Source organism: Ambystoma mexicanum, chromosome 1p (genome assembly GCF_040938575.1).
Source record: "Ambystoma mexicanum isolate Mex_15411 chromosome 1p, UKY_AmexF1_1, whole genome shotgun sequence".
NCBI classification, from domain to species: domain Eukaryota; kingdom Metazoa; phylum Chordata; class Amphibia; order Caudata; family Ambystomatidae; genus Ambystoma; species Ambystoma mexicanum.
Genome location: NC_090921.1, coordinates 1,041,394,931 through 1,041,411,293, shown reverse-complemented (window position 1 = coordinate 1,041,411,293; position 16,363 = coordinate 1,041,394,931). Strand labels below are relative to the sequence as shown.

The window sequence follows — 16,363 nt, the reverse complement described above, 5'->3', positions numbered from 1 at the left end:
CATTGCCAGGGCAGTAGTGCTATCAAGGCTGGACTATGGCAATGCCCTATTGATAGGGGGCAGCGCTAAAGACATACCTACTTGCCAAGTCATACAAAATGACGCGGTCAGGATTGTAAAACAACTGGCTAGAAGAGACCATGTTAACACGGCGAGAGAATCTCTCCACTGGCTTAGAGTCAAAGACAGGATTGTATTTAAAGCCCTTACCTTGGTACATAAATACCTTTTTGGCAAAGCGCCCCATTACTTAAAAAAAGATATTGAATTTTATACTCCCAAGAGACATCTTCGCTCAGCTGGTAAGTACCTACTAGTTGAACAGAAACACAGGCTCAAATCCGGTATGGGCAGATCCTTCTTAGTAAAGGCGGTTCAGATATGGAATGCCCTTCCGATAACTCTGAGAAGCCAAGAAAATCACCTCCAATTTCGAAAACTCCTAAAAACCCACCATTTCAAATAGGACTCTTGACACCCACCGGAGCCAGAGATCATGATGTCCAATTTAGCCTATTGTGTGCCACAGCGCCCTGATGCCTGCGTACTTACGGCGGTATAGAAGCATATAAACATAAACATAAAGAACATTTCAAAGGCTTCACTGCCATTTCTTTGCCATCAAAGTCATAGGGATGCTCGTAACGTCTGGACCTGGTAGGTAGATCTCAGGAAACCCAAAGTGCAAAGGTACAAAGTAAAGCATTTGGCAATTTCAGGAGAAATTGGCCCAACAACTGAATTGTAGGACTTGGTATCACAAGAACAAGACCACCTGCTGACCAATAGCAACGGGAGATCATGATTTTCATCAACTCTCATAGGCACATTCTGAAAGAGCAGCAGAAGCCTTGCAGCAAGTTTACTCAAATAGATTTGGGCAATTTTCTGAACAGGTCCACTTCAGGGTTTGTAGCACAAAGACATCTTAGCAATGGACTGTCACTACCTTAGTACATTTTGTGTAAATCCCTGGTTGTCCAACAGCAGCGCAGTCTGTTGCAGCACTCGCTTTTTAGCAATCAGCAACTCGCTTGAAGGACCTTTTTAACATTGCAAGAATAGAGACTGTTTAGGAAACTGCAAAGATGATCTGAATACTCCCAGCTTAGTAATGAAGCCTGCATGGGAGGATTACGTTTTACTTGGCATAAGCCGTGTTTCTCTGTTGCTGGTTAATAGATGTTAACCAGGATTCATCGAAAGACTGATCCTGCAGCACTTGCTGATATTCAGTGTGAAAGACTTACCTGCTATTGCAGGGATTCATTGTACGCAATATATATGTACATTAGGATATTCTCTTTTTGGTAAACAGTGCTTAGATATTCCTTTTATTCAAAGTAATAAATGGGCAATGCTATTAAGCAAAACACAGTGAAATCGTTGTCTAAATTTAAATAAGACATTCTTCCAAGAAATACATTGGGAACCTGGATGGTAGAAGGATTACCACCTAATAAAACAGGTCTACTGTAACGCTCACCTGGCTCCCACGGAGGCGCTGGTCTGGTCTGGGTTGCTGTGGCCTCTTCAAGCGTGATGTGCAGAATTCAGACCACCGATTGAACAGGACCCCCAAATCTTGCTTGTCTGGCCCGTAGGAATATCCTTCTGCAGATGAGAAAGGGGATTAACTGTCTGCTGAATAATGTGCTTGCTCCCCCTTTTCCCCCTTCGTTCTCCTCGGACTTCCTCCAAAACCCCCGGTTTAAGCTCACCTTATGGTTTGGAAGGATGAACTCTCCATCCTGCTTCTGGTGCAGGGGCGCGCATTCGTCCAGTTACTTCACTGGTTTTCAGAATGGCGCTGGCAAATCCACTTGACTTTACTGAGCGGTATGCCGTAAGTATGAAGATGCAAAAGTTCAAGTGTGAGCCTCCTTTTATGTTGTCTTTTTCTGTCCTTTATTTCAGGTGCAGAACAAAGGCGATGCGTTGAAGGGTTAAATTGCCGGGGTAAAATCAGGTGAGTCAGTGATGAGGGCGACCCCTCTAAATGTCTTTATAATTCCCCAGTAATGTCTTTTGTCCTTTCCCCATAGGGGCCGGGGTGCGGTACCTGCCAGAGATGTGGCGCCGACCCGAGATGTGGAATGGCTCACCAAGAATAGCCGGTAAGTAATATGGCTGAAAATCCGACTTTCCTCTTGTGTTCCCTTGCTCACCTTTTGTCTCTTCTTCTCTCCTTAGGTGCGGTGCAGAGATGTGGCGACCGGCACTGAGAGCCGCGATGGAGCCGGGCGGCGTCTCGGGAACAGGTGAGTGAAGCGCAGCGCTGCAGCGAGCAACGCGGTGCTTTTAAGTGGAAGTCTTCCTTCAGGAATGCTGGCGTGAAGATTCCGGATGCAGGTAAGAAGGTTGAAATAGTTCTTGGTTTTCACCTTTCTCTTCTCTTATTCCCTTACAGGTGTTCCAGGTTCGAGGCTGGCGTGGCTGGAGTCCAGGTGCAGGAGCAGACACGGTGAGCGTTCAGCTGCTGGGAGGCAGAACAACGCAAAGCACGTGTGGCTGTCCGGGTGTGGCTTGAATAGCCTTGGAAGACGTTCCAGGTGAGTATTCTTCCACAGCCCCACCCAAGTAACAAAATAGTTCCTTCAGAAAAATAGTCCCTCCTAAGCCTCATTTGGCTTGGTTCTTCATGCAGCATGGTCTGCATCAGGTGAGTGTGCAACATGGTTTGCTTCAGGTAAGTGCACCAAACACTTCCCTTTATGAGCCTGGCGCCTATGGCGCCAGGACTGATGTCCAACATGAGCCTGGTGCCAACGGCGCCAGGACAGAGTCCAAAGAGCCCCTATAAAGGGCCGCTGGGCTTTTACCCGGGGGTGTGATGCCTGCTCCCGGGGGTGCTGGGCCTGGCCTGGTGCCCCGGGGTAGGCATCATCCAGCACTCCCCCCCCAAGGCCCCTCCCAAGGCCTTTTCCCCAGGAGGTTTCGGTTTGTTCGGGAAATTCCGATGGAACCTTTTTACTAGCCGAGGTGCATGTACGTGGTCGCTGGGTTCCCAAGATCTTTCCTGAGGCCCGTACCCCTTCCAATCAATTAGATAGAAAAGTTTTGATTTTGAGATCTTAGAGTCCAAAATGTTCTTCACCTCGAATTCAGGCTCCCCATCTATCTGGATTGGTTCTGGTGGCTTTATTAATCTGGTTCCTGGTTGCAGTGGTTTCAAAAGTGACACATGAAAGAGGGGATGAATCCGCATGTTAGCTGGTAGATCTAGCTTGACTGCCACTGGGTTAATTATAGCTTTGATCGAGTAAGGGCCTAAATACCTTGGATTAAAAGTCCGAGGTCCCTTGAGTGATAAGTGTTTGGTAGCCAACCATACTTGATCCCCTATTTTGTATGGAGGCGCCTCCTTGCGATGCAGATCCGCATTCTTTTTGTATTTCTCTTTCGCATGTTGTAAGTGTGCAGTAGCATCCTTGAAGGCTTGAGTAATCGTAGAATGCAAATGGTCGACTGCGGGCATTTCGAGGCTCAAAGGTGAGTCCAGGTCTGAAGTACGAGGGTGATGTCCATATAGGGTATAAAAGGGGCTCTGACCAGTTCCAGAGTGTATCGAGTTATTGTATGCATATTCAGCCACCCATAAAATGTCCTTCCAATTACCCTCCGATTGGTGCAACATACATTGTAGATATTGTTCAAGGGTCTGGTTCGTTCTCTCCGTCTGACCATCGGTTTGTGGGTGGTGACTGGTTGAGAGTCTTACGTCGATTTGTGCCAGTTGACAACACTTTTTCCAAAAACGAGAAATGAACTGGCTTCCCCGATCGGAGATTAGTATGGACGGGAATCCATGCAGACGGATGACATTTTCGAGGAATTCCTTGGCAAGAACAAAAGCTGAAGGTAATCCTTTCAACGGAATAAAATGGGCCATCTTGGAAAATAAATCCACCACAACGAGAATAGTATTGTATCCATTACAAGAGGGTAGGTCCGTGATAAAATCTAGTGACAAGGTGTGCCAAGGTGCTGGTGGAATGTCTAAGGGTTGAAGAAGACCGGCGGATTTTGTTTTTTGACCTTTGTTTTGGGTGCAAACTCCACAGGACATCACGAAAGATTTAATATCCTTTCGCCAGGACGGCCACCAGAATTGTCGTTTAATTTTTTCCTCCGTTTTGGCAATGCCAGGATGTCCTTCCATCAGAGTATCGTGATGACGGGAAATAACCAGTTCTTGCAATTCCTTTTCTGGCAAAAATAAACGTCCTTGGAAGTAAGGTAAGCCATTGTTGATTGAAAAGGCAGACCCCCTTTTGATCCAATCCTGCAAGGCTGAAGAGTCCAGGAATAGTTTTACCCGTGCTTGAAAGTCTTCAAGGGTTTGCAAAGTGGTTATCCCCAAGATTCTTTGTTCGGGAATTATCGGCACAGGTTCTGAGTTTGTGTCCATTTCTCCCATTCCAATTCGAGATAGCGCGTCCGCTTTGCCATTCTTACAGCCAGGACGGTAGGTGATTACAAAATCGAACTCAGCAAAGAATAAAGCCCATCGGAGCTGTCGTGAAGACTGAGCCTTGGCAGTTTTTAAATATTGTAAATTTCGGTGATCAGTGATCACGGTGATGGTATGCCTGGCGCCAAGAAGATAATGCTGCCAAGCCTTAAAGGCGGACTTAATGGCTAATAATTCCTTATCGGTGATTGCATAATTGATCTCCGGTGGCGAGAACTTTCTGGACCAAAATGCTACGGGGTGCAGTTGGTTGGTTTTGGGGTCTCTCCGAGACAGGACAGCTCCTATGGCTAAGCTGGATGCATCGGTTTCGACTATATATGGGAGATCAGGACGCGGATGTTTCAAAATAGGTGCGGACGTAAATTTAGCTTTTAATTCCTGAAAGGCCTGTTCAGCTTCCTCGGTCCATTCAAAACGTTTATTTTTCCGCAAGAGTGCAGTGATGGGTTGCACCACCCGTGAAAATTCTGGGATAAACCTGCGATAAAAATTGGCAAAACCAAGCATGCTTTGGACACCTTTCACCGAACTAGGTGATGGCCATTTGAGGATGGCATCCACTTTCCTTGAGTCCATTCGGACCCCTTTAGCTGTCAGGATGAATCCAAGAAATTCAACCTCGGAAAACGCATTTTTCCAGCTTTGCAAACAGTTTGTGCTGGCACAATTTCTCAAGGACGGTCCTGACATGTTTTCTGTGATCAGATTTCGAAGAGGAGTACACCAGCATGTCATCGATATACACGACAACACAGATGTCGATGAGTTCCCAAAGGACATCGTTCATGAAGAATTGGAAGGCTGCAGGCGCGTTGCACAACCCGAAAGGCATCACCTGGTATTCGAATAGTCCATATTTTGTACGGAAGGCCGTTTTCCATTCGTCGCCTTCTTTAACTCGTACCAGATGATAAGCCCCCCGGAGATCTAACTTGGTGTATATGCAAGCGTCCTTCACCTGGTCAAGGAGTTCAGGGATCAAAGGCAGAGGGTAACGATTTTTAACAGTTATCTGGTTCAATGCGCAGTAATCGATACAAGTTCTAAGGTCGCCTTCTTTTTTTGGCACGAAGAACAAAGCCGAGGATGCCGGAGACGTTGACGGGCGAATGAAACCATTGGCTAGGTATTGATCTAAATATTGTCTCAAATGCAGATTCTCCGGCTCAGTAAGGGCATAAATCCTGCTACAAGGGGGTTGTGCACCGGGCACCAGATCGATTTGGCAATCGTACGATCTGGGAGGAGGTAACGTGTTGGCCTGTTCCTTTTGGAAGACGTCCTGGAAGTCTTGGTATTCCAGAGGTAGTTGCATGGAGACAGAGGTTACTGATGCTAGACTGACCTTCAGATTTTCTGGGTAGCAGGTTTGTGCACACTCTGGAAAGGTTATTCTCTTCACTCGCCAATCAATTCGAGGATTATGTGTCTCTAACCAAGGGATTCAGAGTATAACCTGAAACTGTGGAGCCTTGATTACATCAAACACAACTGCCTCCCGATGGCCGTCCGGACCTACAAGTGTTACCTCAGCTGTGGAATGTGTTACCGGTCCCGAGGCAATTTCGGTTCCATCGACTGTGGTGATGACATCTTTGCTGGTTTTAGGACGCAGGGGGGAGGTTAATCCTGGAGACCAATTCACGATCCACGTAGTTTCCTATAGCCCCACTATCGATGTATGCGTTTATTGCATGCAACCGCTTAGGCTGTTCCGGATCTACGAGGACCATTGGCACAGTGAAATGCGTGGCCTGAGATTTCATTTTCAAGCTCGGCAAGCGGACCCCTACGCTTGTCGGGCGGGGTCGTTTCCCGATACAGAGGTTTCATGGATTTTTTCAGCGGCTCCTACCACCTTCCTGGGCGGCCTTGCCGGGCAATCTCGTAGAAAGTGTCCAGAGAATCCACAATAAAGACATAAGTGCATCTGCCGTCTTCTTTCACATTCCTTTTGCGTTAAAGGTCCTTTAACTCCTCCGATTTGCATTGGCTCTGAGGCTTCAGCCCCCTGGAGGTTAGCATGGGTCTTGACTAACACCCGGGTCTCAAACTTGGACCGATCTGCTTTTCTGTTTTGCAGTCTGTGATCCAATTGGACCACTAAGTCTATATATTCAGAGCACTCTTGGGGCGGATTTACAACTTGGGCCAGGACATCTTTAAGTTCTCCGCGTAGACCTCGATAAAATAACGTGATTCTTTTATCCTCTGGCCACCCAGTTTCCACAATTAGTCTATTAAAGGTTGCAATGTAGGAAAGGAGGTCTTGATTGCCCTGTCGCAGAGATAGAAGTTCGTCATCTAGAGCCTGCCCCTGGGTGTGATGAGCAAATAACCTTTCCATGCTTGCTTGAAATCTTTGAAAATCACGAAGAATCGGGTCATCTTGAGTTACCAGTGGAACTGACCAATCGGCAGCACTGCCGCTGAGATATGACAATACAAAGGCTACCTTGGTCTGGTCATTAGGGAAGGCCCCAGGTCTGCACAGGAAATGCAAACTACACTGATTCATGAATACGGCGAATCGTTTGGGGTCCCCAGCAAAGCGTTCGGGTGGGGCCAGCGGCATGTTTCCAGGTAGATTAATCTGCACCGGGTTACTGGAAAGCACAGGAGCGGGGTTCCCTCCGGAACCGGGTAAAGGAGTTTGTCCAGCTTGACCTTGCAAAAGCTGTCTAGCCAGGTCATCAGCTCTTTCCTTTGTTACAATCACTTCCCTTCTGGGAGCATTACTCTCTTGACGAGCGGTGTGTACTTCGGCCCGTAATTCCCCCAGTAGTTGGGCCAACTGGTCAGTCTCGTAAGTTTCCATAGCGCCTGGGTGGGAATTTGTAGGAAGGCTTCGCGTTCTGTAACGCTCACCTGGCTCCCACGGAGGCGCTGGTCTGGTCTGGGTTGCTGTGGCCCCTTCAAGCGTGATGTGCAGAATTCGGACCACGGATTGAACAGGACCCCCAAATCTTGCTCGTCTGGCCCGTAGGAATATCCTTCTGCAGATGAGAAAGGGGATTAACTGTCTGCTGAATAATGTGCTTGCTCCCCCCTTTCCCCCTTCGTTCTCCTCTGACTTCCTCCAAAACCCCCGGTTTAAGCTCACCTTATGGTTTGGAAGGATGAACTCTCCATCCTGCTTCTGGTGCAGGGGCGCCCGTTCGTCCAGTTACTTCACTGGTTTTCAGAATGGCGCTGGCAAATCCACTTGACTTTACTGAGCGGTACGCCGTAAGTATGAAGATGCAAAAGTTCAAGTGTGAGCCTCCTTTTATGTTGTCTTTTTCTGTCCTTTATTTCAGGTGCAGAACAAAGGCGATGCGATGCGTTGAAGGGTTAAATTGCCGGGGTAAAATCAGGTGAGTCAGTGATGAGGGCGACCCCTCTAAATGTCTTTATAATTCCCCAGTAATGTCTTTTGTCCTTTCCCCATAGGGGCCGGGGTGCGGTACCTGCCAGAGATGTGGCGCCGACCCGAGATGTGGAATGGCTCACCAAGAATAGCCGGTAAGTAATATGGCTGAAAATCCGGCTTTCCTCTTGTGTTCCCTTGCTCACCTTTTGTCTCTTCTTCTGTCCTTAGGTGCGGTGCAGAGATGTGGCGACCAGCACTGAGAGCCGCGATGGAGCCGGGCGGCGTCCCGGGAACAGGTGAGTGAAGCGCGGCGCTGCAGCGAGCAACGCGGTGCTTTTAAGTGGAAGTCTTCCTTCAGGAATGCTGGCGTGAAGATTCCGGTTGCAGGTAAGAAGGTTGAAATAGTTCTTGGTTTTCACCTTTCTCTTCTCTTATTCCCTTACAGGTGTTCCAGGTTCGAGACGGGCGTGGCTGGAGTCCAGGTGGAGGAGCAGACACGGTGAGCATTCAGCTGCTGGGATGCAGAACAACGCGAAGCACGTGTGGCTGTCCGGGTGTGGCTTAAATAGCCTTGGAAGAAGTTCCAGGTGAGTATTCTTCCACAGCCCCACCCAAGTAACAAAATAGTTCCTTCAGAAAAATAGTCCCTCCTAAGCCTCATTTGGCTTGGTTCTTCATGCAGCATGGTCTGCATCAGGTGAGTGTGCAGCATGGTCTGCTTCAGGTAAGTGCACCAAACACTTCCCTTTATGAGCCTGGCGCCAACAGCGCCAGGACAGAGTCCAAAGAGCCCCTATAAAGGGCCGCTGGGCTTTTACCCGGGGGCGTGATGCCTGCTCCCGGGGGTGCTGGGCCTGGCCTGGTGCTCTGGGGGTAGGCATCATGACATCTACACTAGCAAAGCCAGGGAATGGGAGGGATGCATAAATCACGAACATGTCTCTCGACTAAAACGTCTGAGTGATTTTGCAAGATTACATTTTGACCTTACATCACCACAAAAATACATTAAACAATTTCCCTCTCCACACCTTAGAAGATTTCTTTATGCTTTTCAGAATTAACCAATTATCATCTTCATCGGTGAATGGGCCTCGACAGAGCAGTGATAGAGATACGCGGCACTGCAGACTGTGTACAGAACAGCACTTACAAGAAACTAACAGGCATTGACTGATTCCCAGAAAGTAAAAAAGTTACAAGTGCTGCATTTGTGCAAATGTGCACATAATTGTGATCGGATCAAGATGGATTCTTTCTAGTCCCGCTGCCTAGAAGGTGCACAGATATCCATAATTATTACATTAAGTAGTAGATTATGGAAAACTGTTGAAAGTGAGCTTAAGGACTCAAGTTAAATAACATTTTTAAAAAATGTTTAGGAAACTTGTAGGAATGAATGAGCATAACGGATGGATTAACGTAAGGAAGAAGAATTATGTTATCTTACAGTTTTATATGTAACCGATTGATATAGTAATATATACACATATTTTATGTTAATTTTGATAACATTTGTGTAAGGTTTATGGAAACGGTAACACGCTATATATTTTTTTTAAAATTGTTATACTGTATTATGATTCTCCGACTACCTTCCCAAGATTTGTGCTGTGGCTGCTCAACCACAGGTACCCACCTTAGGTGTATGGAGGGCACTTGAGGGACACCAAAGCCTGCTCAGACTGGCAAGGGACCTCCCCCAGTCACCGACTCCATGTAGATAATCCTACCAGCTGGTCTCTTCACAGATGTTCCCTGCAAGACTGCTACTGTGGCAGTTATCAATGCTTTGGTTAAACACGTTATCCTTTGCAATGCAACAGTAAGTAACCACACAACACTTCTAGCAAAATACTGCCCAGTTTCCCATCCTGGGCTTGGGCCTGCGATATTGTGCTCTGCTCTGGTTATGGTTGGATGCGCTATGGTCAGTGCTGCAGCTGGGCCAGCACATGCATCCTATTTATAGTACAACGTTGCCAGGAATGTAAACACAGCTTGAAAGCTCAGTCCTTTGCGGTTCTGCTAGGGGAAGTGGCGGTCTAATGTATTCGGGGCTATGGAACGGTAGCCAGTAGAAGGTAGTGATGCATTGAACTCAAGAGATCCTTGTGGAGGTGAGCACATTTACGTTACACTCCTTTTATTCAGTTAAAAACGTACCAGTTTCCAGTCGCGAGACTCCATGAAATATTACTCCAGTTAAATGGGAAGGTCAAGGTGGGCCAGCATTTCAAAGTTTGAGCGCTCTCACTGCATCACATACGGGTTGAAACTGGACATATTGAAAAGAGGCTCTTTATAGTCTAGGTTCTAAAGACCTGTTTCTCATCAATCCCCAAAAAAGGTTTGTGTCATTTTACCTCCTCTTCACGTCTATAGTACTGATAGATCCGTTATTATGAGCCATCACTTACTCAAAAAGTACATAAGACACAGCATCTTGGAGGTTGGGCCTTACAACTTTTGGTCAACCCATGTACGAAACCTCCCAGCTTAGAATACGACCTTCATCATCGCCTCCCCAGGTCTTTGCTTTATTATATCCATTCGTTCCCAAATCATAACCTTCTTTGCTTAGACCTGAAAGTAAAAGGGAATCAGGTTAACTGGCGAGAGGTGACTGGATATCGCACGAGTAGTCCTAGATCTGCTTGATTGTGTAGATTCTGTGCTGAGGAAATCTTGGAACGTGCTAAGCATTTACTTATGGCATGGGAAAGCTTTGAGAAACAGTGTAGCTCTGCTTGGCTGGCTTATGACATCAGCAATATTGATGTAACCCACTATGAGGAGTTCTGGAGTAGTTACATCAACCTAGTGAATCATGTGACCAAATTATAGCGGTCCATTGCGCAACTGGTTGAGGTAATTTAGTTGTCTGCATTGGGTCTTTCTTGAAGTCTAACTATTCCTTGTATACAAGTTATGATGTTCTATTATTTTATTTAAATGTTCTTAGTCTGATTTTAATTTTAGTTTTGTTATGGAATGTGGAAACAATGACCTATGAATTGGGTTTTCTTTGTACATTTCCAATCCTTTTCATATGTGATGCTTTTATGCTGACATGTCAATGGTTTTGTGATCCAACTGTTGTATAAATAGTCTAACGACTACATTATACTCATTTAAAATAAACAATTGGTTAACACCACCTGTTATAACAGTTCTCGGAAGCGAATGGAATAGGATACGTAGTGCTCTATAAGAACACGAGTTCTGATGCAAATACCCTCTTCTTCCACCATTAAAAACAGTGTCAGAGAGCTATGCATAGATTAAGTATTTTATTTTCATAGCTATTTATTTTCAAACCTGTGTGGTTTATCAATTAATACAGTTGGGCGGATTGATCAGGGGACATTATTGGGGCAAAAAACAAATTCCCAGATTAATGAAACCAGAAACTCAAAAAGCATAGCACGATGCAATTGAACACAAAACATGTTTATGGCAACAGAATCTTCTGAACAGTGACTGGGCGGCCACACCAACCAGGTTTCCTCTCGACGCACTGCCGCAAACCACAAGAAGTTTCAGTTCTGATGCATTTGGTAAACACATTTCATATAACAAATGGGTCCAAAGTAGAAAAGTTGCAGATACCACTTGAAAGGGAATGAGAGGGATAAAAAAATGCCCCCATAGAGGTGTTGCAAAATATTTCACTTTTATCGAATTGAGCAAGTATCACAGATCAAAACTTGATATTTTAAAACCACATCACAAGTAGGTTGAGGTATCCCTCCAACCCAAGAGAGTGTAGAAAATGATTGGAAAAGTGCTGGTTAAGGCCCACTGAGCCAGTAGCATTGGCAAAATGTGATCGGATTCCGATGGAATTCAGAGTTCTCCAGATCACCGCAGCAAAGTTGAATTGCAAAGTCCCACAGGCCAATTCAAGGTATTACCAGAGCCCACATTCCTAACAGATCTTGCTTGTTCCCACATGCATAGTAACAGTGATTGCCCATGAGCAACATGCCCAGCAAAAGCTTCTGCCAGTCTCAAAAAGGCTGGCATGATGTGATCAGTCTCCAAATGAACATCTGGAGTACTGCTGTGCCTTTTCCCACCAAATCCCCCAGCAGCTTTCATCTGACCTGCTACTCTAACCAGTGAATCCCTAAAGGAGTTTCATAGGTGTGTCTGTTTGTGTGTAAACGTTGGTTATTGCGGGAACCAGTAGTCGGTGTATGGCTCTGTATACCAAAATTGTCCACCTTATTTTGTGGTGTAGACTACTATGATTTAGGCGGTCTCTTGGTTGAAGTAAGGGGTTTCATCCGGTGGAATACATAGCACTTATTGGAGAAGGTCTGCTTGTTACTGGGGTGATACCCTAGAGATGTTAATCCACATTTTACTTGAGCCTCTCTCTTTAGTTTTGATATTAGGTGGCGCTTCGGTGCCACCTACAAAGTTTAATCTATTGCCACAGGAGTAGACAACAGGTACACGGCCTGTTGATGTTTGGAGTTTTACCAATTCATTGACTGCCCACGGTTATACTAATTCCTGTAGCCATTACTAGTGCCTGCTCCTCAAAACACACCCTCCTGGGATCTTTGAACTACATCTTGTTTCCCTCGCCCCAGCCTTGCCCGATTTCTGCAATTCCTTTGCCACTTGATCTTTCCCCTTTCTTCTCAAGCACTACCTTGTGCACCCCCTCCTGAAAAAGCCCTCTGCTGATCCTTCCTGCCTGGCCAACTATCGCCCAATCGCCATCACTCCTTTCCGGGGCAAACTGTCATGCGCAGCCGGGCCGATTGGCGGATACTTCCGCATTGGAGGCTCCGGCGCAGACCATAGTTCCAGCACGTTGCTTTCTTTACGTGCAGCCGCGGTCTAGTTCCCCGGCAACATGGCGTCGCCGGGAAGTATTTCAGTATCTCACTCCCGGCAATCTCTGCGTTGCAACCCCCATAGTGTTTTTGTTTTCCTGCTTTGGGTGAGAACGCTAGTATTTCCCTTACACGGCTTGGTCCGTGCCTTTACCTTTGCCTCTCCTAGTTTCGAGCGAGGCTTCTTCCTCTCTATCTCTCTCTCTCCCTTCTCCCCTTTTGCTTTACCTTCTTCAGCTTTTGCGGCTCTATCTTGCCGCCGGCTACAGTCTCTCTCACTACTCCTTCTAGCAAGGCGTTTTTCTGCCTTGTTTCTGCCATCATCGTTTGTCATCCTCCCCCTCGAATCCGTGTTAACCGGAAACCTACTCTTCTACTACTATAGACGACGCTTCAACATTATCCTTGGAAGACTCCGGTTTGGCTTCATTCTTTGCAAGGGTTTTTTCTGCCATCCAGGCTTTTTCCCTTGTCGCCCACTACGGGAAAGGAGTCCCAGGACTGCTTGTTTCAAGCATTCACTGTGGCTTCCTCTCGTGGTAGACAAGTATCTTCAACCACGAAGAGAGATTTCTGCTCAGGTCGGCATCTCAAGATGGAAGAATTGGAGGATTACCGATCAGGTGAGGAGAGTGGGGAGGAGAGGGAGACGAAATTGGACAGATTGCAACGCCAGGAGAAAACAATGTCAGCCGAAGAACAGATCCAGGAACTCTGGAAGGCGGTTCATGGCCTGTCACAAGAATTACAGACGGTTAAGGCGGAAAACGTGGTTCTACGCCAACTTGCCACTACTCGGGAGGTTTCGCCTGCGGAACTACCGATGATGTCGCTTCCTCCGGGGAAATTCGATGGTTCACCAAAGAAGTTAAAAGAATTCATGGAGGCTTGTGTAGTGTACTTTACTTTTCGGCCTCGTTCCTTTGCCACCGATCAATCCAAGGTAGGCTTTTTGATCTCAAATATGACTGGTAACGCCCTTTCTTGGGCTACGCCATTGGTGATCAGTGCTAACCCCATATTACATGACTTCGCCGGCTTTCAAGCCTTGTTGCAACAGACATTTGAGAGATCGGAACTAACCTTTACTGCATGTTAGGATTTGTTGGATGTGCGGCAAGGGCCCTCAGATGTTCTAACATATATATGCCGATTCAAGACTTTGGCGGTAGGAGCAGGTTGGCCGGAACAAGCCCAGTACACCATCTTCAGAAGGGGCCTAAGAGAAGAGATTAAGGACGAGCTTGCCCGGTCCTCTCGCCCCCCGACTTTCACTGATCTGCTATCTTCCACATTGCAGATTGAATATCGACTTCAAGAACGCCGAGCAGAACGCCGCAAACATGGCGTATCAACAAGCCTTCATACATCCAATGCTTCTACGACCTCTTCTCACACCTCCTCCCACTCCCTCGAAGAGCCCATGCAGATCGGAGCTACCAGGGGTCCGCTTACATTCGCTGAGCGAAGAAGGAGAAAGGAAAAGGGACTGTGTGCCTACTGTGGTTCTGAACAGCACCAGCTCAAAGATTGTCCGGTGGTTCCAACTAAGTCACAGGGAAACGAACTTCCTCGGCGCCAGTAGGGACTTGGTTCCGAGGATCAATTTGCAACCCGTTCAGTCCCTATGTTTCTCTCTCCATTTCAGCTCCCAATACTTTGGAGGATTCCAGGTTGATGGTTATTCCGGTACAAATTGAATCCCGGGGAAGATCTATAGATGCCCTAGCCCTCCTGGATTGTGGGGCGGCCGGAAACTTTGTTGACACTCTTTGGGCAGAGAAGGTGGGCCTTCATAGAGTAGCCCACAAAGAGGATCAAAAGGTAGAGGGTGTAGACGGATCTCCACTCTCATCGGGTTTGATAACCCATACCACGGAAGAACTAGGAGTTACCATCTTCCAACATAGAGAAGTGCTCAAATTCGACATCATTAGAGCCGCGCACTTTCCTATAATTTTAGGAGTTACCTGGCTTCGCAAACACAACCCTCAGGTAAACTGGACTAGCAACCAGTTGAGTTTTTCATCTATGTATTGCAGACAACATTGCCTCTCAGCACCATTCCATGGGGAGTCCCAGACTTCGAAGGTGTTAACAAGTGATCATGTGGGGGTTCACGCATTACCACATTATTGTTTACCCTATCAGGAGGTCTTCAAGGAGACGATACCTGCGGAGCTACCCCCACACAGGCCTGAAGATTGCTCTTTAGAGTTGGAAAGTAATGCTTTAGTTCCTTTCGGCAGGATGTTTTCTTTAACCCAAACCGAGAGGCAAGTTTTAAGGAAATACTTGGATACCAACTTGCAAAACGGCCTAATTCAACATTCCAAGTCTCCGGCAGGAGCTTCATTGTTTTTCATCAGAAAGAGGGACTCCACCGATTTGCGTCCTTGTATTGATTACAGAGGACTAAATAAAGTTACAATCAGAGACCGCTATCCCATGCCACTCATATCTGAGATCATAGAGGCGGTACAGGGGGCCAGTATCTTTACCAAACTGGACCTTCGGAACGCATATCATTTGCTTCGCATTGCCGAGGGAGATGAATGGAAGACGGCCTTCCGCACCCCGTTCGGATTATACGAATACAAGGTAATGCCGTTCGGATTAGTGAATGCCCCGGCCATTTTTCAACGATTTATGGATCGTTTATTCTCCGATCTGTTACTGGTTACTGTCATCATCTACTTGGACGATATTTTGATATACTCCTCCGACTTGGAATCCCATATCCTTCACGTTACTCAAGTGCTGGAGCGTCTACAACGTTACAAACTTCTGGTCAAACCCGAGAAGTGCGTTTTTGCAGCCCCCTCTGTTCACTACCTTGGATATGTTCTCTCGGAAGAAGGAATTTCCATGGATTCCGACAAGGTCACTGCTGTACTCGATTGGTCCTCCCCGGACAGTGTTAAGGAAGTACAAAGATTTCTGGGTCTCGCAAATTTCTACAGGAGGTTCATCCCAAACTTCTCAGAGATAGTGCTTCCCATTACGCGACTCTTAAGGAAATATTCAGGGCCGTTCCTATGGTCACCCGAAGCTGAACAGGGTTTTAGGGACTTAAAAAGACTGTTCTGTTCCGCTCCGATTCTTCGACATCCGGATAAAAACCGACAGTTCATCGTAGAGACCGATGCCTCTGCCTTGGCTATAGGGGCAGTTCTTCTTCAAGCCTACGATGGTATAGAACATCCAGTAGCCTATCTCTGAAAGACTTTGTCTCCCAGCCAACTGAACTATTCGGTTTTGGAGAAAGAACTACTCGCCATGAAGCTGGCCTGTGAAGAATGGCGACATTTACTGATGGGTGCACGTCATTCTTTTCTCATTAGGACTGATCATAAGAATCTCAAGGCATTACAGAACATGGAGTGTGTGAACTCAAGGCAAGCACGATGGGCTTATTTTTTCGCCCAATACGACTTTCATATTACCTATCTACCAGGTTCCTCGAATAAAGTCGCAGATGCCTTATCTAGGAAGGATGTTCTTGGATACTATATCCCTCATTCTCGAGAGACTATGTTCAGAAGAAACACTATTCTGGGACTTGTCCATGTTTTCTTTCAAGATGTTAAGACCGCGTTGGCTTCCGAAAAGATGAATCTTTCTAAGCTACGAGGAGGAAAATATATCGAGAAGGAGGGGTTAGTGTTTTACGAGAACCGA

The 16,363-nt window shown here is 46.6% G+C and overlaps 1 protein-coding gene across 4 annotated transcripts in view; it reads right to left on the bottom strand.

Moving 5' to 3' along the window:
- The window catches only part of LOC138447842 (SNF-related serine/threonine-protein kinase-like), a 385,199-nt gene that overhangs the window by 333,092 nt on the left and 35,744 nt on the right, over positions 1-16,363 (bottom strand). The window lies entirely within an intron of this gene.